This window comes from Heterocephalus glaber, unplaced genomic scaffold, assembly GCF_053883595.1.
Source record: "Heterocephalus glaber isolate CG9 unplaced genomic scaffold, H.glaber_assembly_v1.0 deba00001608, whole genome shotgun sequence".
In the NCBI taxonomy this organism is placed as follows: domain Eukaryota; kingdom Metazoa; phylum Chordata; class Mammalia; order Rodentia; family Bathyergidae; genus Heterocephalus; species Heterocephalus glaber.
Genome location: NW_028258379.1, coordinates 18,925,474 through 18,953,218, shown reverse-complemented (window position 1 = coordinate 18,953,218; position 27,745 = coordinate 18,925,474). Strand labels below are relative to the sequence as shown.

At 36.2% G+C, this 27,745-nt stretch overlaps 1 protein-coding gene and 1 pseudogene across 2 annotated transcripts in view; both read right to left on the bottom strand.

The window, feature by feature from the left end:
* Nrxn3 (neurexin 3) overlaps positions 1–27,745 on the bottom strand; it is a 1,580,164-nt gene that overhangs the window by 656,482 nt on the left and 895,937 nt on the right.
* LOC147822777 (WW domain-binding protein 2 pseudogene) overlaps positions 52–27,745 on the bottom strand; it is a 147,032-nt pseudogene continuing 119,338 nt past the window's right edge. Inside the window, exon 1 of the transcript XR_015444951.1 lies at positions 52–27,745. This exon is cut by the window's right edge and continues 119,338 nt beyond it. The product of XR_015444951.1 is annotated as a WW domain-binding protein 2 pseudogene (transcript).

Below are 27,745 nucleotides of genomic sequence, written 5' to 3'. Positions count from 1 at the left end.
ATCAGGTTACCCATTGGAGGAAGTCCTGTCTCCCTTTTCCTAGAGGTTGGCATAAAAACAATGTAGTACATAAATGTGTCCCTGAAGGCCTTGCAATAGTTCATTAAAAGCTCTCCACAGCACTAAATAATAGCAGTCATAACACTCTGTCAATTTGGGGGTGAAATAGCACTTTTAGTATTTCATCTATTCTAAGTATCAGCAATGGACTAGGGATGACAGAACTAAATGAGATGAGACTTTCGGTCTGGAGCCAAAGTTAAGTCTGAATTCTTCCAATAAAAAGTTTCAATATTAAAAGGAACAAAGAAAGGTTATTTTAAAACACCCCAAGGGAAATTTGGGGAAAAGATCCAAGGACGCAGAAATGCAGTTATATCCTTTCCCCAAATACCCACATGTGAATCAAGACCTCACATAGATTAAGGCACAAGGCTGCCTGTATGTCTCAATGACTGTACTCAATGCTCACGCAGTACTCAGGAGAACTCTGAAATCGTGCCCCTTGATGAGCAGACAAGGCTTTCAATTTAAATGATTCATCTAAAAAGAGTCTCCCACACAGGAAATTGCATGAGCCTTAATTCATTTACCTAAAAAGGATAAAGGATTGACTCAAGCCAAGGAGAATTCAAACATCAATTCTCCAGGCTTTATGACATAGATTTCTAATAACCTAATTTTTAGATCATAAATCCACTAACTTTTGCTAAGATTTTCAAAAGGAAGGAGTAAGGGGAGGGGAAACAGAAGGAAAGAACTAAGGAGAAGGGAGGAGGGAAAAAAGAAAAAAGGGCAGGAAGCTGGAGAAAAAAGAAGGAAAAGAAGAAGAATAGACAGAAAGATAGAGGAGGAAAAAAATCCAAGAAGATAACACATTCACAGCTGAGGAGAAAAGTGAAGTCATTAGCACTAAAACGAGCAGGAAAATGCTTGTAATTCTGGGATTGGCTCAAAAAGAGATCATTTCAGGAAAAAAAAAAAAAAAAGAGAGATCATTTCAAGAACATCACAGGTGTGGAACTTTGACAGCATCTTCACTGGCCAGGCCTTAACCAGATATCTTCACACCACAAGTCACCTCTTAGAGTAAAAGCTACCTTGACTGCAGAGACAACAGTTCAGGGTCATGGGAGAAGGAGAACACATTGTCAATCATGGCATTCTGGGTAAGACTTCTGAACCTTCTCATTTGACTTAGGGAAGTGGATGAGGAAGGCCTTAAACCAGCACCTTTGTTCCTTGCCTGCTCCACTCACAGGGGCTAGGAGTCTAACTTCACATAGTTACACCAAAATCTTTAGCGAGACAGTCACACTCACCTCTTCTGAGATCTCGGAAGTTGAGCTAGGAAATGTGCAAATTAGGCCAGTCATTTTACAAAAGGGATAGCACAGCCTATGATAGAATGGGAAAGGGATGCCAACCAAATAGCATGGAACTATTGGCCAAACATATATTTTCAGGGCTAAATTCTGCCCTAGTTTGCAACTTCTACAAGAGAAAATGAATCCAACTTTTATTTCTTATCAAAGGATGAGTGTCTTTCAATGTAGGCATCTACCAGGCTACCTCTAAGCAATGAAGAAATCGTCTCTGCTACAAGAAGCATCAGGTGGCTATTTTTTTTTTTTTGATACAGGGTCTCACTATGCAGTTCAGGCTTACTATATAGCACACTGAACTCACTATACATCCCAGGCTGGCCCTGAACTCTCAGTGATCCTCCTGCCTCACCCTCCTGAGTGCTGGGATTACAGGCGTGTGCCACTACATCTGGCATCAGGTGCCTATTACACCACAGTTTTGCATTAACTTCACTTTTATGAATTGAAATTCATTTTTATTATAACACAGAAAACATAAGCCTGCTGTAATATTTAAGTCATTAGTAGAAAAATGAAAAATATCCATTTATTCCTTGTCTAAAGGAATGAATACTTCAGGAGGAACACACAACTGCATACAGAAATATCTGTCAGAGTTGTCATTCATTTACATCTGGTTAATATAAATAATCACAGGGGAGGAAACATACTAATATTGAAATGTAACCATAGCTTTTGTATTCAACGTCTTTAAATAAGAGGAAAATCTCCCTGCAAAGAGTGAGCAAAGCCATCTTGACTCTTCTAGGCATCTAGATCCTAAAGCATTCAGCCAGTTAATATTTATTCTACAGTATAGACAAAAGTCTATCTTCTGTCAAGGAGAAGAGAATGAATTGTTTTCCCATCATGGTGTTTTCTTTTCAATCAATTTCCCTTCAAGCTTGATTTAAGAAGGTACCATGTCAGAACCTTCGCCTGGTGGATGAAGTCTGGGACAGTTCCCCATCAAAGGTGAAAATTATGGGAGACGGACCTGCGGAGTTCCATCTGGAAACCGCAGTGCCCCCACCTCTGTTTCACTCACTCACCCTCTTTTTCTTTCTTGTCAGCTAGAAGTGTTTTCAGCACTGCAAAAGCTCAAAAGAGCCAAAATGAAAAGGCTGGGTGAAACCTAAGAATAGAAAAGAAGCAAAAAAAATCCTTGCATCACTTTCTCCATCACCATAAGTATATGTAAATTCAATCCAGTTTATCAAGTATTTGTTGAGATCTAGTCTATGTTTGGCATCAGTGTGCTGGTGGTTTTCAAAAGATTTAATGGAAATGGTTTGGTGGTCTTTGCCTTTAAAGAGCTTACAGTTGATTGCAGAGAGAAACTACTAAACGACAAAGCAAGGAGCCACCATAACTGCTTATCCATGAAAAGCCATATCATTGTACAAGATGGCAAATGGTTAGATGCTATTCATATACTCAAATCTCATCTTTATTGAAAAGAGGCACTTCATATACTTGTCTTAGTTATGCCTAGAGCAGTCGACCCATCCATCTAAGCTAATTTTCTGTCCTTTTTATTTTATTTAATCTGCATATTTCATCATGTGCTCAGCCCCACTGAATATATTCACAATATTTTTCTAACATGTTTTCTTTCTTCCTCACCTCCTTGGCCATTTCCTTAGTCTTAATTTTCATCGTTGCCCTTGTGAAAAAGATATTGTTTGTCTACAGCGCCATCTCTCACTTTTTCTCCATCCCATGACTGTCAAATTTATTTTTCCAAATCACACACTCAATCATAGCACAGTTCTCCTAAAAACACCTAGCGCAGTTTGAACACTACCAAATTATTCTAGAACTCCTGAACCTAGTCTCCAAGCATTTCATGAACCTACAACAGGTACATTTGCCTCTCATATAGCTCAACTGTACTGGATCATTTGATATTTCTTTTTCTTTAGCGTCTTTGCTCTAACATGCACCTCTGTCTGAACAGGCCCACCCTACAGACCTATTTGTACCCAACCGCCGCACTGCACAAATGTCTAAACATCACCTAACACTCAGTCTAAGTGGTAACCCTGCTTAGTAGTTCTCCTTGCACTCCCAGGAAGAATATTTTTGCTTCATCATATGTTCTCAAATAGTACTTTATATGTATTTCATCAAATAGTGTTAGGGATATTTTTATTGCTGACATTCTCAATAGATGTTAATGTTGGCTGAAAATTAAGTCAAGACCAATTGATTTGTTTATAAGCCTTTCACAAGACGGCACCTTATGGAATATACTAAATATCTACAGAAGTTTGAGGATACCAACAGAGGTTATTTAGACTATACTTAGGCTGTCACTTCAGTTTATATGCATTTAGAAATATTAAACAAATGCATGGCATTTCTACTAAGATGAGATATAGGTTTAAAATCAGAGAGAAGATATAAAAGCATTTCGCATTTCAGGGAAAACAAAAAGTTCACTGTTTTAAAGTTTATTGTTGAGGTGCAATTACTGGCCCAGAAGATGGGAGTGATTAATTCAAGTACCTGTAATAATGTTCACTGATTCTGAGGCCTGAGAAAAGTCAGGTAACCTCTCACCTCCACTAGTCTCAGCTTTCTTTTAATAAAATGGGGATTATATCATTTGCAGTAAACATATCAAGGGGATGTGGTAAAGATCAAAGTGTAATAAGCATAGTAGCTTACCTTTATCAAGTGCTTCTAAAGGGCCAGCCACAGGGCTAACACATTCCCTAAATATCTCATTGATATTTAATTATATTAAGAAAGATAACCAACAGTAGTAAAAGGATAAAGGAACAACCTTTCCAAAAAAAGGACAATAGAGAAGCAAAAGCTCTTAAGAAAAGCAGATATAATACACTTCCAAATCAATATAGGTGTCTCATTAGAACCATTCTTGTTGGGGTTAGAGGCAAACAGCGTACATTTCCACTGCTCCAAAAAGTCAAAGAAGAGTCATGTTTTCCAAATCTCTCAAAACCCATATACCTGTCTTTCAAATATATGTATGTAGGGAAGTGTATTAAAATTTGAATTAGCTCAAAATCAATATTTTCCAGTTCATGTAAGCCGTGTATGTCCAAACCAAGCATCTATCATTAATTCTCAATTCTCGTAGACAGCAAGTGCACAAGAATTATTTTCCCATGGCATTTTCATGGCTTGTTTCCTCTGTCTTCAATCCAAGAAATGTGAAGAGGCAGAAACTAATAGATAATGAAACAAATAGCTTTGGATTAAATGACAAACAACTTTAGTGTCTTCTTAAAAATGACAACAAAGATAGCCTTCAAATAGGAACAAAAGAGTTGCTCGCTTCATTTCCTGTGCTTCTATTTCCAATCATATACATGCATATGTCATTTAATTTCTAATAAAGACTCTGAGTATGCAAACCTGGCAGCATTTAATTTTAAAGGTGGCTTTAAATTCACATCAGGACTCGAAGTAATAGTAATTCTGATTTTTTTAATACGGAAGGTTGGCAAGATTTTTGTCAAAAAGAACCTCAGGACATTTAGCATCCATTACTAGAAAATCTTGAGAATTTAATCACTAATTACAAATTTTTGAAAAATAATGTTCAATTTGCCACATTTTGAAATAGAGGGCAAAGATACATATAACTAATAAGGGCTTATGTGATTCATTGGTAATGAACCAGAGATTTTCTAGATAATCATTTGATATTTGTGAAATTATAGACCAGGCTTAACACTGTAACCTTATGTCTTTATATTAAGCATGACATGAGAATAAAATTTTATTTAAAAATTTAATTGAGATAAGTAAAATTCATAACTCATGTCTGGAATATGGATGATCTTAATTATTAGAGTTCTCTCCTTCCCTTACAACAGAATACATCAATGGTGCCAAGTGACAGGATACACAGGTATGCACTTGGGCAGGGAAGATACACAGATCTCTACTGACATGCTGAGTAAGACACCTCCTGAAGAGTTCTGTGACAAGAGAGTTCAGCATTAACAAAAGGCCAAATGAAACACTTTGGCTTTTGAAAGTCATCAGATAATCCTATGGATGGAAATCAATTACACTTCCATCCTTTAATGTGGATCCATGAGCAAAGATATTTGGAAACCAAAGCTATCTTGAAATGCTCTAATGTTTTCAATTCTGACATTATTCATCCAAAGGCATAATTCAGGTAGTGTTAACAAACCCACAGGCTTTGAAAGTGAGAATGAATTATGAAATTATAGGTTTAGAAGAAATTTTGAAAAGACAGGTACCTCACTTGTACATTGTCAATTATCTGACCCCTGTACCCCATGCCCTCTCTTAAGGAAGCTCTTCCCTACTATGGATTTTCTAGTTGTTTCTGCTTTGACAGCAGCTCAATGGCTTCACTCAGTGTCCCACTTTTGTATACTGGTTTCTGAAGGAAAGAATGTTTTGAGCTTGGGCTGCTGCTTTGCAATATCAATTTTGCTTCATTTTTAAGACCATTTTCATATATCTAGAACTATTTTTATCCTGATGTCTCAGACAAGTTTTAATTTCAGTCAGCACCTTCTGCCTCCTCAAGTTCCCTAGCGATTTCAACAGGATATGCAGTCAGTCATTCACTTTCTGTCCAAAAATTTACAACTTGGGTCAGGTCTTAGTCCTATAAATCCCAATTAGGCAGTGACCTTAATGATTTAGCCTATAAAGTTCTGTCACACTTCTGTCACACACCATGCTTCAAGAGTCACTGCAGTTCACAGTAATTTATGTTCTATGACTTCAGTAATTTGTAGAACATAGTAGTTATGATACTTAGAAAAAAAATCCACTGCATCAAAACTTTATACTTCTCAGGTTTTATTCAGAAAACATTCTCTGGAATGTTCAAAGTATCAGTTTAACAAAGCTTTTCTGCTGCTTTCTAGAGAAGTACAGGGTCGATTGGGGGAGACTCCTCCACAAGACATGCATGGAGATTGCCCTGCCTCCACCAAGGACAGGGGAATGCCAAATGAACTTCTAAGGGCAAAGCCTCGTAGTCTCTTTTAGCCCTCATCTTTTGAGGGTCTTAGGTTATCCTATATCCCATCTTATATCCTGATATCAGAGAAAAATTGATGTCAGAAAATAGAAAACAAAACAATAACAGTAGAAAAACCTCCACCCTAGTAAAAACCTCTTAAGTCATATTTTCTTTGTCTAGTAAATAGGAAATAAATAAATATCCTACATGGTATTTACAGAAAAGACAAGAGAAAATAAATATAAAAGTGCTATTATGAAATTATAAAAGTACCAAAGGCATCTGAATTATTTTATTGGAAGCAGTTGATAAAACCCTAAATTTTGTTATTACTCACTGAAGTACTGACAGTGAGTGGCTGGATTTTGGTACAGTTTGAAGCGCTGAGCAGACGTGTGCATGATCCCAGACCTTAGAGTTATGTCAAGCTTTCAGGTGGGGCGTGCCATGTCTTCATGTGCAGGGGCGGTGTACAGAACTTTTCATAATTGATCCACACCAAAATACTCGCTTTCAAGAGGCACAGCCATGCAGGCAGTATCTGTTTCAGAGTACACATTTACTCTGATGACAAGCATACCTGCTGCAGGAACGGAACACTCTCCTATCACCTTCCTCCAGATGAAGGCCAGGAGACCGCAGAAACAACAGATGATGAGAGGCTAACTGAAAATCTACCTATTGAGACAGCAGCAAATGCCTGAGACCTTCAGAGCATAGTGTTCCTTTCCCAGCGGGCAGCATGCAGAGTCCCTGACATAGAGGAATGAAAGAAACTTAACTTCTCACTTGGTTGGGAGAATATATCAAAATGGCCGTAATGACCAATGTAGATTAAAGAGTAGTGATGAGAACATGGCCTCACTAAAGTTTTCACAGAATTATTCTGTGGTCATTGGATGCTCCTGGGCCCTGAAGATCTTTTCTGTATCCCAGTTTCTGGCATTGGACAACAGTATTAGTGACCAACAATGGGGAGCAGGACTCTATGGCTGACTTCATTCTTTCGGTTTCTGTGTTTTACAGTGTTTATGTTGGCCTTTATAACCTCAAGAATTTTTTTTCCCTAGTGTTGGTAACTGAAGTGCTGGCTGTACCAAGGGGACACACCAGTGACTCTAACATTTCTATTTCTTTCTTTCTTTTTGTTTGTTTGTTTTGGTACCAGAGATCGAACTCCGGACCTTGCACTTGCGAGGCAGGTGGTAGAACCACTGAGCTAAATCCCCGGCCTGACATTTCTATTTCTGAGCCTCAATTTTTCTTTTTATCAGGTCTTATCATGCATTCTGTGATGCTGCACTCACCTTGGCCCCACTGTAAGAGAAGCAAGCCTGCACTGGCAATGGCAGCAACTGCAAACATAATGAATTTATTTGTAATTCCCTGGGTCCTGTTCTCCAAATCCTATTACCTTTGAACCCATTCAACCTCTCCTAATGGATGTTGCTGAGGGAAGCAGAGAGGTGAAGAGAAGAAAAAAGCCCTATTACTTATTCATTTTGAGTGCTTATCAGGTTGGTTCTTAAAGGGACAAAAGAAGGCAGGAGACACTGCCAGACATTTTTAGGTTAGTAGCAACATGGCCTGGAGCAGACACTTCAGGTATGGGCTGACAGATCTTGATCTATGTCCTTGTTCTGTTAGGTGGAAGGGTTTCCAAAAAATGCACAGCCCATTGCAGGGAGCAGGAACAAATGTGTCCAGAGACTGCAGATAAGTTACACCTCTATGGAGTATCATAGAGGCCACTGAAATAACCAGGACACCATCCTTCAGTGATTTTATGTGAGATATTACTATTTCCTAGGATTTATGCCTCTGGAAACACAGCCCATTGGCTTGGATATAAAGGCTTTTATCCTGCTTTGATCTCCGATAAATTTAACTCTAGACAGGAGTTGGTTAGTGTACCCTTAGAGGAAAAGAAAGGCAAAAAACAACCCGATACTATATGATAAAGAAAATAAGAAGGAGGAGTAGAAGAAAAAGGAGTGTGGGAGAGTTACAAGGAGATGGGCTAATATAGAAAAAATAGCACTGGACTTAAATATATCTCTGTTTCTGTACCAAGGAGCAGTCATCAATGAGGTGTGTGCTTTGGACAACTGACATGCTTCCTCTGAATCTCTCTTTCCTCAGAGATAAAATAAATTCTTCATAGGAATTTATTTATGTAGAGCACCAGTGAAATTATATTATCTCTGCAAATGATCATCAATGATTATTCAGAATTTTGCTCTTTGAATTTAACAACCACTTACTTGGTTAAATAATTCAAATGCAGAGTCACTAGTTGTACTCCTGATGTTATCAAACTTTCTTTTTATGGGACAAGAAGGACATTGCAAGTAGTGAAGGAATGCTTCTTGGTGTTCTGTTTGTTCTGTATGTGAACCTGGGTATTCAGATCAAATTTACATTGAAATAGAGTTTAGCAACTCCTAGAGGACAGGGATAATAGTAACAACTTTTATTTATAGTGTGCTATCTTTCTTAATGCCTTTGATTTAGTCTTCCAAACATCTTTAAGAGACATAGACAGGATGTATGTAAGTAATTATTATGCTATGACTAATACATTCATACATATATATGTTATACACCCACACATATAAATTCATATATATTCATATATATTCATATATATATGAATATGAGGGGGCAGAGAGAGAGAAACGAGAAAGAGAACTTTTGTAACTGCAGAAATTAAAAGGTCCTGGGGGTGAGACAAGAAGTCTTATCTTTTTCTGTCTGACTCTATACATATTCCTAGGGCTACACACATGTCAAATAAATATTTGGATAACTATGATCAGGGAAAAACTTTTTCTAATTCTCCCAGGTTTGGAATATTTTAGCTAAGATGCATCTCATTACATATGTGGCTCTCAGATTCCTATTATGTTTCAACTACTTATACATACACAAGATGGAGTGAAAATGATCACTGGTGTATTAGCTAACTGTATGGAAAAAATACTTGCTAAGCACTGTGAAGGAAATATTTTATATTAATTTTAACCTTACTAAATAAAGGCAGGGGTTCAATAAATGCTAGTGAAAATATATGAAATTTTAAGTTTCTCAGACACACACACAAAACATTTGATATTTTATTGACACCCAGACAGAAGCTGGAGTAGAGAATAAATCTGGAAAGCTGAGGAAGCATTATTCTTTTCTCATTTCTGCAAACAGATAACTTGAAGCAAGACAACAAACCTCATTAAAACTCAGTTTAATTATCTCTAAAATAGAGATGAATAGATTATCCCTTTACATCTCCTTCAAAAAGATCATCTGAAGATGGAGAAAAAAATGATAAAATGCCAATAATTTTTTGGACACAAGCAACACTTAATTCAAGCCACTGCTGTTTCTCTAAAGTCTCAAATCAGCTGCAGCTTCTCTATTGCAATGAGGAGGAGAATGTTACATAACCTTGTAAATGCCCCATGGTCCATTTCTATAAAGAGCCTCTCTGAAAGTCCCTGGCTAGCTTCATTCCAAAACATTGGCTTGCCTTTGTTCTTCCTTTTAACTGAAATTAAATTGCTGCCTGAAGAGCTAAGGATATATTTAGAAGACAGACTCTTCCCATTTTTTTTTTTGGTCTTTGTTAAAGTTTCCTAATTGAGAATTATATTCCACAAAATTACATAGCACTGTAAAGAATTGGGAAAACAGGCAGTCAGTCTGTAGAGGGAAGAAGTATTCATCTTTCCAAACTTTTCTGTACTTTCTGGCCACACCAAACACAAAGTCCACTCTTCTTTTGCTGATATGATGTGTTCTCCCTCCATCATTCCATTCAAATATTCATTACAAACAAACTATAAGTAACATGTACACTCAATTCATTATTTTATTTTAGCCTCAAATTTTAGTTTCTTAACTGCTGTGGGTGGTGAGGGGGAAATGTCAGGATATAATGGCACCCAAAATTCATTGAGGGTGGAAATACATAATACAGACATCATTGGTTATCACAAGAATTATTTTTAGTAAATAATGTATAAGTGTAGCCTCTAATGTAAACCAGTCTTTGAACAAGGCTTTAAGAAGAATACACAACACACACACACAGATGTATACATATGTGGACCATGTTCAAGAAAATAACAAGTAGTTATGAGGAATTAACAAGCATGAAAGTTCTTTTTCTTGTAACTTTTTGTGGTTAGATAAGAACAAACTCTGACTGGTATTGGCTGCCACCTATAGGGAGCAATGTGGTCCCAGTTGGAGTTGGGTTCTCATCAGTCTGGTCTGGACTTAAAAACCAAACAGAAGCACCCGCAGGGACCACAAAAGTGATCAAACAAAAGCTAAGCCACTGATACAAACATACAGATCATAACATTAACTAGTTTCAGTCAATAAACTTTCTAGGTCAGTACTGCCCTAGAAAAGATAAAAAGCAAAATAAATACGTAGTTTTAAATTTTTTATTAGCTACACCAAAGTAAGCAAAGAACAAAATAAATTTTACCGATATATGTATTTAACTCAATATATTAAAAATATTACCCTTTGAGGGCAGATCAAATTTGAAAACAGTTCATAACATATTGTACACTCTAGTTCCAATATTAAGCCTTCAAAATCTGATATGTATTTTACACCTACAGCATATCTCAACTCAGACACTAAATTTTATTGGAAATATTTATCTATATAGAAATTTCATAAAATTTAGCAGTGAAAAAGCAATTCACATATCCAACAAGTTCCAAACATACTTAAGCATTTTCCAATAACTAAATTGAAAATCAATTTTCAAAGTTAAATTCAAGTTAACTAAAATGAGATTGAATTAAAAATTGAGTTTCTCAGTCATACTAACCACATGTCTGTGTTGGACAGTGCAGGCATTTCCTATATTTCATTTTTCAGTTTATTTCTGAGCATTCTAAGATATCCAGTCAGTGAAAAAGCAGTAAGATAATTGAAAGAAGAGTTATGTTAATCATAGAAACAAAGTGCAAAGACATGTTTTTAATAAAAGGAGCTATACAAGCAAATGAAATCATTTATTTGGCAATATGAACAATTCTGACTGACAGCCTATAAATCACACAGTAAATAAAAGCACATCTTTGCAGTTGACAGTAATCAGTTAGAGATGAAAGAGATGACCAAGAAAAGAGAACATGAAAATTATTTATATTTACTTGTATGACCAGAAGATCAAAATGGTTGCAGGCTCTTCAGCTGTTACTCTACCAGGCAAAGGTTAAATCATGAGAAGGCTAAGCACAAAGGACATAAAGGCCAAACATGGTGGAAATGACACCCGTGAAAATCGTGTTGCAAGGTGTGGCTGAGTGCATGTTCAAGGGCTTTTTGAGGCTGAGTCCCATCAATCTAGTATAAGCATTGGGAGCAAGAGGATAGCTACCTATTCACCATAATCACAAAGGGAGGGGAATCCCCGATGCAAATGAGATTCGACAAAGACAAAAATGGTCCATTTTCCATCAGCTCCTCCAGTGAGCAACCTTTTATTGAGTAGCTGCTACACCTTTACAAGGTTTTAAGTGCTAGGGATAAACAACTGAAGAAGATAGGCAACAACCATTGTCTTTAATTCCTTTAATTCTAATGGAATGACCATGATTTCACTGGTAAATAAACAAGATAATTCTGTATACCAATACGTGCTAATAAATGGATAAAAGGACATTTATGATGGAGCATGACAGAGAACAGTGAGTCCTGTTAGCCCTGGTAGTCAGGAAAGGAAGCTCTGAGAAGGAGACATTGAGTGAAGATGTACAATATAAAAAGAAGAAACAGCCAGATGATCTGGAGTAGTGTGCCAGCAGTCTTTTCTTTATAATACTTTACATTCTTAAATAATTTAAGTACTGAATAATCAAAGTGAAAGGTGCCTTTTACATATCTTGTTTAGCCTGAATTCCAATGTTTTCTTGAATAAGATAATTACAAGTCGTTTTCTAAGAACTGCGTTAAATTCTGATATTCCTGTTGGAGGGTCCTACATATGAGAAAGATGGTTATTATATGGGTCTAACCAAACTTTTTGGAAGTAATTGCTCAAATTTGAAGTTTTCCAAAGATTATCAACTCATAGACTGATATAATGAGTAATTGCCTTCAGTCTTGGCTTTCTTTCAAGGCATACTCTGTATACTCTTTACATTTCTTCTTAGAAATGTCTCTTCAGACAGAACAAATGGTAAGATTATCACTCATCCCAAAAGAGTCCTAGTTTGCCTAGGAATGTCCCATTGTTTTATTATATAGGCAAGATGACTTACACGGTCCCCTTTTCTCTCTCCACCATGTCCTGGCTTGGAGAAAAGCTATAGTAACTAAATGATAACCTGCTGCTTACATAGGGAGAATAGATGTTAATAGTCCCAGCAGATCTTTCTGGCAAGCAGGCACACATAGTGGTTTTTTGTGCTCCCAGCCAGTTCTTGTCTGCCAGAGTAAAGAGAAATAATCAAGAGAGCAAACAAAATGTGTGATTTACACTAAGCACCACACCTGCTCACATGCAGGCAACAGTGCCCCCTAGCACTTATACCCTGCTTTGTCTCCTTCTGATCTGAAAAGCAAGAGAGACTGTTGGTTTGATGATGCCTGAAAATAGGCGCTGACTTTTTCTGATCATACATTTGCTTCTGCACTTCACTTAGCTTGGTGGCATTTTTTTATTCCTTACCTAAAGCTATGAGTATAACTCATTGAGTATTATTGTTAAAGCCAGACCAGTCAGTAAGAGTTTGAAGTAACAAACTAAAGCCTCCAGACTTACATCTGAGCTGCTAGCAGAACTTCTGATCAGAGCCAGGTGTTACCTTTCCCGATACTGTACCAAGACTTCGTGCTCATATAGTGACATGATATGGGAGTGGAAACACAGAGTCATCCCATTACACGGACTTGATCCTAAATACACAGTTTAGAAGTAGTTGAAAACCAAAAGAAAAATAAACAGAGGGTGCTAAGGATGTCAAAAATAGTCTTTCAAAGGACCAGAAAGTTTGCTGGCTACAGTGCACCTTTATTCACGATTTTGCTTATCTGGCCTGCCCTGCTTGTTACACCTAACAATAATCTTCACTGAAACTTCTTCTCTGACTATACCCCAGCCTCCAAGATAGAACTAAATTCTACCTTTGTCCATTTCCACAGCCCCAAGGGCATTCTATCACAAATCACAGCAACCACTGTCAATGGTATACATCTGTCTCTCTTCTCAACTCCAAGCCACTTTGGAAGGAGCACTTTCTTATCCATCTCAATAGTCTCAGTCTTGTAGCTTGCATATAGTCTTGCACTCAATAACTTTCCTCTGAGTTTAACTGAAACCCCTAAATACAGATGCATTTCAGGTCCTATTGTTGAGGGAAGCAATGAATACTTGATGAATTATAGCACTATTATATGACCGTTTTATTATGCAGTTATTTCCTAGCAGACAGGCCAGCTCTAAACTCTACATGAGAGATTCAATTTAGAGGAAACAACACAAAATTGGAAAACTCATCTTGACAGTGAACATTGAGATGAATAATGGACAAAGTGTGGGGGCTTCTCTTTCCTGGGTGCGCATGCGCGCGCGCACACACACACACACACACACACACACACGCGCGCGCGCGCACACACAGAACCATATAAAATCACTTAGTTGTAGCCCTATCTGAAAGGAAAGGAGTAGACCAGAGGACTTTTTTCATGTGGAGCCCATGCTCTAATTGGTATCCCAAATAAAGGTAAATTATTGCACACTCCTAACCCCTATACTTGGTGAAGTCTGGAATAAGCTGAAGATAAATTGAAAAATACCTTACCCTCTCTTCAATTGTGAACTTCATCACTAAAAATTATATTTCCATTTACTTCCATGAAATTATGTTAGAGTCACTCCTGGCTTTAAAAGAAAAACAGGTTTTCAAACTGTAGAGCTGCCTTTGAAATTAGGTGTGTTTTTCTTCAACATATTTCAGAAAAGTCTGAGAATTTCACGGGTGAGAGACTTAAAAGAGATGAAGTGACGTAAACCTGATTACATACAGCCTAGTGTAATATCTAGTACATATTAGCCACTTGTAAATATTAGTAAGAAAATAAAAAAATTGTACAATTGAATGAAAAAATACATACAGTTAATAATTAGCAGGGCAGTGAATTCAACCTAAGTATTGGATATTTCAAGTAAAAGGCTATTTCCATTGTAACACACTGATATGGAGTGTATATAACTTAATGAAGACAATTATCCTTATCTAATTTTCAAGTAATACTAAAGTCTCTCTTCAGAAAGCAATTCCCAGTCCTTCTACTTATGGATCGCATTTGGTATCTGGAAATGGGAGAGCTGGCTGACTCACCATGTGTGACTGGGATAGCAGTTTCAATGTTTGTACTTTCCTAGTAGCACTGCCATTCTTTCCAAGCCAACCAAAGTCAGAACATATCTCTGGCCAGTTTCTTTCAGCCAAGCTCCCTTTGGGCTGCAGCAATGGGTTAGGATACTTCTTACAATGTCACAGGACTCCCGTCAATCCCTATCTGCCACTCATTATTCTTTCTCCTCTACCAGTGCTCTAAGCCCCTATATACCACTGTGTTAACAACAGTAAAGTCTGCTTTCTCCTTCTGTGTATGATCACTGTACGTATCTGTCAACTACTGTAGGTCAAAATACCTTACCACAATAGAGGACACATTTCAAGACAGAAGCCACAGTGCAGTCAATTGGCCAACAGATGTGAGAGTGCATAATACGCTTCTTAAACGTATTCAGGCTAAGTAAACATTAGAAGTTTGTGCTGAGGTTACAATAAAATAAAACTAACCACACATACACCCATAGGGAATTCTCATTTAGCATAGTTCTGGTAAGTGTGAATTTCACCTATCATGATTTAATTAAGCAGTTTAATCTCTCTACTAACAGGGTTTAAATTTCAGTTACTATGTTATATTAACTGTATTTGCATGAAAAATAAACCTTGCTGCCAGTTTTCAGTGCACATTCTTGGCCTAAATTATAGATGCACATCATGATCAATGAGTAATCACATTGGTTCTTCCAGTGCCTGATGGTGAGTGGTCAGGGAGCATCTGTTATTAAGTTCACACATAGATATCAAACCATGTAGGTTATGGTCTTTTGGTATCTCAGCGATAAATTTATGTGACCTTAGTGGTTCTGGGGATTGCCTCAAAAGTGCAAGGTCCCGAGTTTGATCCCCAGTACCAATATATATATATATATATATATATATATATATATATAACCTTTTCAAAAGAGGATAATCAAAAGACAAAACTGGCCAACAAAGAGACAAAAATGGGGATGTCAAAAGTTAAATTCAAGTTGAAAATAAATGATGTTATAGAGGAAATAGCTGACTACCAAAAGAAAGGCTGGAAGGTATGCCTTTGGCTAGAAGTTCTTCCTAAAATTCAAAATTAGACCCCACACACACTTATAAGTACTCACACATATATTATTTATACCAGCAAAGAGACATGTTACTTTCTGGTTTATATCACACCAAGGGGATCATGATCCCATGATCTTAGGACACACATATCAATAGGAAGTAGCCCTGGGAGCAGGCTCTCTGTTGCTTTGAAAAGCCACTTGGAATATAATCCTATTGCTCATTTCTGGATTCAATGCCCTTACAAACATGACTCTAACACAGCTAAATGGATTATCTGCTATAACAGTCATGGGAAAGCTTTTCTTCTAACTTCCTTTGAAAGATCTATGAGACCATATTCCCCTGGAATTGTATCCCTTCTTTGTTACATTCCTTCTATAATGCTTTCAGCAGAGGGGTCATGAATAGAAATCAAGTGACAAGTTGTCTGCTGTTAATTTTCTCCAGAGAAATGCAATAAAGTAGAAATATGATACAATAAAATTACCTAGAATCCTCTTCATTCTAAAGCGAAAGTATGGACCCCAAAATAAAAATATCTCCTAGTCATAAACAGTGAGCAATTTTTGAGCTTTTATTAATACACTGTGCATACAGAATCAGTGTGTATGTTGAACAATACACAGAGTTATTTCCTGCTGGTCAATTTTCTTTCATTATTTAAAAATTTTAACTTTTCTGTTCTAATTGTAAAAGTGAGATATTCTCAAAAAAGAAAATGTGAATAATATAAAAATATAAAAGGCATAGTGAGAAGGATAAATCAATTCTAGAGCAGATCTGTTCAAGTTTCCCTTTAGGGAAACTTGCATGCATCCTTGATAAATATAATCTCATACTCTACCTTGCTTTTCTATAATTTGATTTTTCCATCAGTCTCCGTTATAAAAATCTAATGATATTTATAGGCTACTGACCATCTGGATAAAAACCATAAGCTGGAACCAGCTACTAGTTTATGAGAAATTACCTAAAGTTATATCCTTCTCCTGGGAAGAAATTAGTTTGAACTTATGACCTTAAAAGAAAATAGATTTTTCAACTTTGGTATCAGAACAGCATGGCCACTATTACTTTTATGTACAAGATTCTCTGAAGTCTTGTTGACTTCATGTTTAGGGGCAAGAAATCACCTCTGTGAGTCTAGAATTTCTACTGTTTTTACAACACAAGTATGTGTTCAAAGATACTGAAGAAAGTGCTGGACACACAAGGAGCCCACTTAAAGGAGCTCTGACAGGCCAGTTGTTGATTATTTGAACACTAATTAAGATTGGTAACAACAAAATCATTCATTATTTCTGTTGATTAACAAAAGCTAAATCTACAAAAGATTCATAGAGATGCTAAAAAAGTGAATATAAAGCCTACTGTGATATAACATGGCTATAGTATAGAAATATGTATATAATAAAATATATTCAGTTTACAAAAGAGTCCTAACATATATGGGTATGAATATTCTGGTTTATCGCTTAGGTGCTTATTTATAAAATATTGGGTAAATAAACAAGGATAAATGAAAGTAACAGGAAGAACATCAGTCTTGAAAAAAGAAAAGAAAAAAGAGTTTTACCAAAGGCAGGCAAACCTGATCAGACCTGTTCTTCATGCCTACTAACCTGAGAGAATGGGGGAGCCCAATGGGACCTTCAAATGTGACACGTTGATGTAACATGATAAGAAGAGAAACAACCACTTAGATTCAGCTTCACCTCTGGGGAGATGAAACTCAACTGGTCGTTGGCTTTTAATAAGGTGTTTTAAGAACATAGGTTTTCAATAATGCTAAATAAGTTACAATATCTAATTATGATCATGGGCCATATCATGCATACTTTTAAGCATGCATTATTTGTGAACAAAAGCAGTAAATTACAGGGAAATGTATATCTTTTTGTGAAGGAAGTTATGTCTTAACACAATTAATGAAACTAATGATTTAAAAAAAAAGCCTCAATCTGAAAAGAAGCTGCTCAACCTGAACAAAGGTTGAGATTTGGTTTATGTTGAATAAGCAACTACTGTACTGTTTAATACCTTAGCTAAACATTGATAAAATCCTATAAAAACAAGTATAGAAATAATGAAAAAAATAATCACACCCATTATTTCTTATAGATTCAATTATAAAATTTTAAATGTAAAATATATATTTTAAGTTATTTAAAATGCAAAAATCAGTCATACTATGTTTGAAATTGAAGTTTAATATTTTTCCAGGGCCTTTGCACCAGGCTATGTCTCGGGCCCCTCTTTGTTTTCAGTCTTGAGATGAGGTCTCACTAATTTGTTTAAACTGGGCTCAAACTTGCAAACCTCTTGCCTCAGCTTCCCACAGGGCTAGGACTATGAATATGTGCCACCACACCTGCCTGAAGATTAAATTTTTAAGAGGTATGCATCATCATTTGTAAAATTTTAAATGAAGAGATACTGATTTTCAAACTTTTGCTTTTTTATTGGGGTACTGGGGATCAAACTCAGGTCCTTCCACTTAAATTTTTGCTTTTGAAATATAGGATCTTAATAGACTTACTATTACACAACATAGATATGATAATAATTGCTCTCTTCCCTGCACAAAAGCCATTCAGATACTAAAGCATTACTAATAAAATACCTCCATTTTATCATGTCTCTATTTTGACTGAATTTTTTAAGCTCGATTTAAACCTACTAGGACTAAACCAGAACAAACAACATAATTTTAAGGAAAATACAGCCTAGGAAATGCAGTAGGAGTTTGGGTACAAAGGGATGGTAATTTGAGTTGTGAGAAGCAGTGTATAACATCATATAACCTCTACCCTATTATTCATTTAAAATTTTTAAATGTCTTACATTTTTAATCAAATGTGTCCATATAACAGCCAGATTTTTCTGTGATGACAAGTTTAAAACAGATTAAAACAATAAAAGTCTGTTTTGTGGTGTGCTGGAGACTTTTGTAGGTTGTCATGGTTCTTCATTTGTGGGATGAGGACAGCGCAATGGCCCCTGAAAGCTGCTGGTAGCCAAGCCAGAAGGAAAAGAAAAAGCTCCAGAGAGTCTCATCAGCACTTACTGCTTGGCCCACAGAGAACCCATGTGACTTCTCCTCATGGCTCATTGGCTAGAAATCATCACATGGCCCTGCTCACTGTAGGAAGTATGCCCAGAATATAGAAAGCCAGAACTATTCAATGAATTTCTTTTCTGATAGAAATATCACAAGTAAAATAAAGCTGTAAAACCAACTAAGCTTTCATTTTTAAAAAATGGTGCCAAATCCAGAGATAAGGACATGATTTCTGTTGTGCAAAGAGTTATTATTTATTTTTGCATCCATCCAATGCATGTGAATGATTTCTCACTGGGAGGAGATTTGCTGTTTCTCCACTGAAATGCCAGGGTCACATCGTGGGTCAGATCTGAAATTTTTCACTAAGATCTGTGCCCTCTGAACCTTTGAAATGGTTCTGTTGCTTTGTGCAAGCATATTTGGAACAACCTTTCTTTTTTCTTTAATTTCCCTGCTATCACAGTCTCCATATCCATGATTTCCTACACAAAATGTCTTGTTTTAAAAGCACAAACCTAGGCTCAGTATCATTTTCTCATAGCCCAGACCCTTGTGAAATTCTCTCTCTGTCAACCCCAACACTGACTTTTTTAAAATGTTCCTTTTTGTAAGGTCTCACCTTGAGAGGAGTTTCCTTCAATCTGTCTGATGCTGACAGGTTAATAAGTAGATTCTGACGAAATGTTGGAAAAGAGAGAAGTGCTTCCCAAGACTAAAAGGCATGCTTTCTTCCCACATTCCTTCTCCACTCCCAACCCGTCAGCTACTTCCACTTACAACATTTGTGTAGGTTTTTAAATGTTCTTATAAATTTATTGCTACACATATGTTTTAGGGTCAAATACCTCAAAAGTAAAGACTCAAAGGTAAAGAAAACGTATGTGAATAAGAAAAGATAATAGAATTTCTCAAAGGACAGCTGATACTAAATTCTTTCAATGAATCTATGTCCCAGAATATATCCGTGAGCCTATCGTTCTTTTTATCAGCTTGATAATGAAATATAGACATGTTCTGGTGTATTCACCAGCTTTCCTGTTACTGGACACAATACCCCAAATCCACAACTTAAAAGAGGAGAGGTTTAATTGAGAGGTTTCAAGGAACACTGTTCATGGTCATCTTGCTCCAAAAAGCTACTTCCTTTATGGTGGCCAGGAAGCAGTTACAGAGGGAGGAGGGAGTGACCCAATCTATTTCCCAAAGTCATACCTCCATTACCCACCCAGACTCTCAGAAGTATGCTCCACCAATCACCCAGGTGGATCCCAAAGCCAATCTAGTTGACATAATCAAGCTTAACAATCACGTCTTTAAAAAAGTATCACTCCAATTTTCCCAATTACTTTAAAAGGCAAGGCATTTTATAAGCATTTGTGGTATCTTATTTTCATCTAAGTCCTTACCTCAATGTAGACAATGTCACAGACAAAATATAAAAAATTATGTACAGAAATATTTTATAAAATGTGTTATATTTTGGGAGAAATTTAGGGTAAAGTAGATAAAATATAGGAAACCTAGGAAACCCTACCAATACATGTTCAGCAGATAGGACTTATGTTTGTCTTATTCACTGATATATATCTAATGGTTAGAAAGTTCCCTGGGACACAGTAAGCACTTTTAACTACATGAATGAATATCAGAATCTTCCAGAAGGTGGATGTGGGTAAATTATAAAAACCAATTTGTTCATGTTCTCCAATCAAGATTATTACTGGGTGTGGTGGGACAAGAGCTTCAGAAATCATTGAAAAGATGCAGAAGAGAAAGGGAGATTTAAGAAAATCAAGTCTGAGAACCTCTGCCATTCCAAATTCTCATATCCTAGTGACCATATTATTTTCATCTTGTTGCTCCTTTTTAATAAAATATTATCAACATAAACGGTTGCTGGAATGAAGATGAAGTCTCTCCAACCTTCTGTAACTATTGCATGTGAAATTATGCTTTCCTGCCCTCTCTTACCTGAAATTCATTTAAAGATCCTTCACATAACAGAGGAACATTATCATTAAGGAGGAAAATGAGAATGGATTACCCCATCAGTGATGAAAACAATATCCACTCTAGAAAGGAGGCTGGTCTCCTTGTTTAAAATGAAGCAGCCATTCACTCTGATTGGAATTATTGCCAAGCCCCACACCTCCTTGCCTCATAGGAGTCTTGAACATGCAAACAATAACTAAGCCAGAGCTTTATGATTATGGTATACTTGTAATGGAGTCAGCCTGGCAGAACAAAATGCTGCAGTAATTCTGCATTCATTACAGCCTAGAAATGGAAGCTATGAAAGTGAAAGGGTATGGAAGAGTGAGAGGTACACAGCTGTCTCTATAATGAACTTCCACAAAGAAAATCTCTCCCCCTTGTCTCCACCCATTAGCCAACTGATCCACTTCTAGAGGAACATTATGGTTGTGCTGGAATGGAGGATGAGCCTTGCCATTCCCCAGAGAAGAACAGGTAATTTGGATGGTCTTCCCTTCCCCACCTAGGTCTTAGATTCTGAGAAGCACGGGTCTGCTTACTTGAAAAAGTAAGGTTCTAAAAATCACATCTCCACATCATCTTACATCTCTACTATAGAAGTAATATTGGGAAGTATGAGTTTGGTTGTTGAAGAATGTTTTCGTATCTTACTGACAGATACAACTGAGGTACCCTTGATTATATTCTTAATCCTCTTTAATCACTAGTTTCCAAGAATGCATAATGGATACAATAATAAAATCTATCATACAAGCTTATAGTACATAACAGTAGCATACAAAGTAAGTACTTCTTCTAGCATTTAATAAGTTGTTCAGAAAAACCAGGGCTACTGCTTAATTACTACAATACCAGAAACAAGGACCTCACACATGGAATTTTATCAAAGAATAAGATATATCATGACTTCTTGTAAAACAAACCTACTGAAAAGATTCATCATACTTGTGAGATCATATCATCATATGCTTCCTCTGTTTGAAACCTAAAGTATCAGATTAGTATTTCCTCCAAGAAATATTGGATTAAGTTTTAGACAGACAGATAAATTTGCTTTTACATGGAATAAGAGGATATACTTTTCCCTGGCCAATCAAAATTCTAGATAATCTCATATAAGATGGGAAGTTTCTCTTCTGATTTTCGTATCTGTGAATTCCTCAAACTGCTCCAAGATTATTATTACTAAACTATATATTTGATTTTATATTAATCTTCTAAAAATAATCATATTTTACCATTGTACCAGCCTTGAAAGTCAAATGTTATGGAGACACATCTTATCAAATAATTACCTCTTATGGAAATAGAGTCTTTTACTCTAAGAATCAGTTCAGTTTTGGCATATTAAACTTATGATGCTGGTGACTCAATCAGGTGCTGTTTTATCAGGCAGTTGAAAATCTACACCAGACACAAGAGTAATGTCATATTTAAAGATAATATCTCTAGGAGTCATTTCAGAGATGTAAGACTTGAAGCTATGAGTTCATCTGAAATCAACCATAGAGGGGAGTATATCCTGAAAGAAATGTAAGATCATTCTTGTTGGAGAATTCCTGCATTCATAAGTCTCGGCACTACTGAAAGTTTGCTGCGAATGATTCTTCTTTTTAAGGAGCTATCCTTCACACTTAAATAGCAGCATCCATGGCCTCTACCCACTAGATGCCAATACCAGTTCTTCTCATCCCTCTTTTTCTCTCCATTCCCTTTTCCTCAATTATCTGGGATAACTAAAAGAATTTCTAAACATTTCCCAGTGTTCCTGAGGGCAGAGGGCAGCATTTCTCTGGTTAGGAACCACTGATTTAGGGATAATGAGTAGAAGGAACCTGAAGAAGTGATTGAAAATGGGAATGAAAAAATTTTAAAAACCAGGAAATTATAGTATTATGAAACCCAACAAAACCATTCAGAAGAGAATAACTTAAGACATGGTTCTTTAAATGTAATCTTTAGGCCAGCAACATGAGCATGGCCTGTGAACATTTTAAAAGTTCAGATTCTCAGTCTCTAGACCAAATGAATTATCAGCTCTGCATGTGGGACCCAGAAATCTGTGCCTCAACTGTCATTCAGTGATCATGGTGCATGCTAAATTCTGAGAAGCATTGGTCAAGAGTAACAAAAGTTGCCTGGAAGTCAAAGAAAATGAGTTGAAGAAAGGTTCAGTTTATGTGAATATCTGGGATATTGGATTGTAACAACGCGGTGCGGGGGGCACTTTTAGTAGTGGAATAGGAAAGAAAGGCAAATTGGATGTGTTCCAGAATGTGGGCAGTGAAGAGGTGGAGACCGAGACTGAAGACTACTTTTCTAGGAAGTTAGTTGTGAAGTGAAAAGAGAAAGTACAGTAAGTAAACTTTTCCACTGTCAAGAGGAATTTTTATTTGCTTTACAATACAGGAGACAATCAACTTCATGGCCAGGGGAAAAGTCGATGGAGAGGGAGAAACTGATGATACAAAATCTAGAAGGGGTAATTGGTGGAGGAGAACTGTGGTACTGGTCAATGGACCACTCTGCTCTACTCACTTTTTGCTCACATGGCTGAGACACTTTAAAGTGCAATGACAAATCTGGTCCCAATTTAAACTGCTCTGGTGTGTGACTTATGAATTTGGTAAAAATATCAAATATTTTCTTTAACAGTATAGAGCTTCTTTCTGCTCAATATGGGACATAACTTAATCCACCGCAATGATTCTCAAACAGAGATGATTTTTGACTTGCAAGGGAATACATGGTAATATCAAACAACATTTTGGGGCTTTTATAAGTGGAGGGGGAGTCCTACTGGCATTTACCAGGTACAAGTCAGGCATGCTGCTAAACATGCTACAATTCACATAACAGTTCTTTACAACCAAAAAGGATTTGATGTAAAATATCAAGAGTACCAAGGTTAAGAAAGAATAGTTTATTGAAAATAACTTATCACTTCCTTGATTATGAATTTTAGGTAACAGTGACTGGCCTCTCCAAATTGGGAATTTGTATCTTAACTCTAATTTTTACATAATCTCCTTTGTCATGGACCTTCTAAACCAGAGGTGATCATCTACTTTAGCTGTAAATTCTTCCACAATTCAACTCAAGAAAGTTACTTTTTACTCTACCACTGCATAGTTTGGTCCATACGCTAACACATCTGCATGCCACGTGCAATTGCTTATATCTTATTCACTTTTTGGCAACAAGATATCTTTCTTTAGAAAGTAAACTTTGCATATTCCAGAGACTAGCCTGGTTCTTTTAGAAGGTACTGAATTTTACATTGTTTAAACTCTACAAACATGTGCAGATCAACACTTTTGAAAGTGCTTATTTCTTTTTTCTATGTATATATAGTCTGCTGAATAAGTAAACAAAGATGCCAGTTCTTTACATTAATACTGTGTCCTAGTTTATTCATTCAAAGTTTCAAGAAACAAGACACACAACAGAGAACTCTGCCAACAATTGCAGAAGGAAGCAACTGACAAGGGTCTGTTTGAAAGATCTATTGTCCAAAATATTGCTGCCAGTCAGGTTTCAAAGCTGATCTACAATTGAATGCAAAATGAATTCTTCTTTCCTTCTCCCACCAGTTCACTCTTACATGCTGAAATAAAACTGCAAGGTGGCAAGAAAGATAAAATAATAGGCTAGAAGTAGGCAGCTGGGAAAAAGAGGGGCCTGAGAAGGGCTAATCTGAAAGGGTTACTTTTTAAATATCTTCCCTTAGAACATTTAAGATTAATGGCTGTGAATAGGAAGAGTCTGTTGATATTTTAGTCATTTTATGTACTCAGTGTATTATTTAAAAATAAAATGTAAAACACCGTAATTAAATGATTACTCACAAGTTGACTATATTAGGTTTTTTGGATATTGCTTAAAATGGGCTATAATTTCTTCAAGCTTCTGGTTTTAAAAGTTTTGAGGAAAGAGCTTAGTCATGCACACACAGAACTCCTTTATCACGATGGAAAACAGGCTGTTGAGAACATTGAGGATCTGTAGGTATTTGTTCCCTGCACAAAATAATTCTGATGGTTGCCATATTTTCTAATGCTTTCCTTTTTTACCACCACTTTTCTTTGGAGTCTCCTGACTATGTAAGATAACTATATTATCCAATTGAGAACTAATACTTAATACTTGTGAATAAAACTTGGAGCAAGTACAGTGGGCATATTCAGGGCTGTCAAAACTTTCAGCTTTCAAGAATTAGATAAAAGGTGGGTAATAGTAACGAATGAAATTTGATAGCAAACAATGAGTATTTGAGATTTTAACTGAAGATTTATGAACATTTCAAAACAGGCAAGGTATTAGTTAGATTCTTGCCCATTTACCCAGCTAACCTTCTCCTGCCCAAGTGTTAAAAGTTCTCACCCTTTCATATCCCTACTTTCTTCTCCATTCTCAAGTTTTTAGATAATATTCTTTTAGATAATGTCTAATTTACAGATAATGGTAAGAATTGGACAGAGAATGTCTCATTCATTTCCCCCTTATATTACCAACTGACATAACTTTAAATCATGATCCAAATGAGGATGCTTACCTTAATATGCAGACCATGTCAAATGTTAACAAAAGAGCAAATACCCTACTTCTTCATTCATCTGTCTACCTAATAATGAGTAATTTTCTAATATATAGAATGCACCAATCTAAGCATTTGCAACATACCCAAATCATCAGTGCGCATCTTTGTAGACAATATAGGGATGGATCTAGAGGGGACCGAGGAAAGTCTGAGTCAAAAGCTGGCCTTCACACTTACTCCACATGAGTGGCGCCCCAAATGCTTTTTCCAGTTCCATGTTTGCATTCCTTTAACACTTCGGGACCTCCCAATATGTCTTTAATTTCAGATATATTTGTTTCATAAAATGGCTGTTTTCATGATATTTATTGCTATTTTTTTCCTGAATTTCTTTTTTTCATTGGAACATACATAAAATTATGTATGTAATACTATGCAAGTAATTATTCACTACAAGTCCAATACTGTCCATAATGACAAGAGAAGGTAAAAAATTTTTATTTTGCATATATTATTAGCCATGCTGCCTGGCTTTAAATAGCATTTCATATCTTGTTATAGAAAACTATAGCCTCACAGAGATTTGATCTAGTGTTATTTGGTAGGCACTGGGAATGTGGGCCAATGGTTGTTTTCAAGGTCAAGTTAGCATTTGCATGATGAATGATATTTGCAATAATATTTAATATTCTCCCTAAATTTTCCTTACAAGAAACTGAAGGTAAAATGATTTAATATTAAGACTATTTGGAACAATGAGTAAGATGGCCACCTGAAAAATACATAATGTATAAAAGAGAGACAGAGAAGAAAATTCATAATGAATCTAGGTGGGGATTTCACCCCAGCTGGATTTTATTACAGGTAGAACACAGAGTTGCCAAATCCCCACTAGCCTAGTAAACATGTACCTAAATATTCATTTCTTTCATAGACGAGATGAAGGAGGGCTGAACAGTATTGTGAAGTGAGGTATTTTCTAAACCTTTCTGGCTCTGCTGAGGACTTTTCCCTTCTTCTCACAGGTTTTTGGAGAAAGATTCCCAGACCATTGCCAAAGAAAGAAATACAATAGAAAGAGAGAAAAGTGTCTATTTCTTATAAGTTTTTAATTCTTATAAGGAATCGTTGTCCCTTGGTAAACTAATAAGGTTAATTTTCTAAATCTACGAACATGAAATCCAATTTAAATTTGCCAATGAGGAGACAACCAGCCAGTTCCCACTCTTATTAATAAACAATATAAAGATACTGGGAAATAAGCAGCACATAAAAAAGTCTATTGAAATCAATGTAACATTCATTGAGTGTCTATCATGTAAAAGAATAATGTGCTTATTGAAATAGTACGCTGTATCTGAACAGAAATTCTCATGAAGTCTACCTAGATAGTTGCTTATTTTGTGAGCAATTATGATGGAAATGGGGTAATTCAATGGCACCTGTCTCAAAAATGTAGCGATGTACTCGAAGTTATTATTTCCCCTATTGATGATGCCTCCCCATTAGTTTCTCCCAACTAACTTCCAGTTTCTCACAACAGAGTAGAGAATTTAATTCTCTCAGTTTTCTTCCCTGTTGAAAAGGAAGAGAGTAGAAAAAGTAGAAAAGAGTTTCTTTTTTCCCTTTAAGTGATTTAAAAATATGTATGTATTATTATGCTGTGTTAAACTAAAAGCAGAAAACTGATTCATTTTTGGGAAAATTTTATCCCATTTGATGCTATTCAAAAGCACATGCTGTATTGCATTGTGATTAATCATGGATGTGGACAGTTTAAGATTGCTATTTATTAGTTTGATTTAAAGTTTCAAATTTCAGACAGGCCTCCATAATATTTAGAACTATAAGAAAAAAACATGCCCATCACAGCTATTATGTAACCTGTAGTTGAATGGCCTACATATCTGGCCAATATATGGTTTTCTACTGAGTGTTTTACTATATTTGTCAGATTGCAAAGTCTGAGACTAGAATGAAGTGTGTGTGTGTGTGTGTGTGTATACATGTGTGCCCAAACCTTGCACAATGAATATATTCTTGAAATTTAAAACACATTTACTGATGAGAAATACATAGCAAACTATTTCCATTCTTAGAAGAAGAGGATTGGTCTGTAATTTTATGCATATTCATGAAAAGTACTATTTTTGAAAATGGTTTTGGGAAAAAATAATTAGGGTTCCTTTAAAAATCAACCTCAGTATTATAAGACTATCTTAAACTACCCCCTAATCCAAAGGCAACCTACTTTTACAACCCCTAGGGACATTCTTTCTCCATATACATTAACACACACACACACACACACACACACACACACATGCCATTTACAATAACATGACACAAATGTAC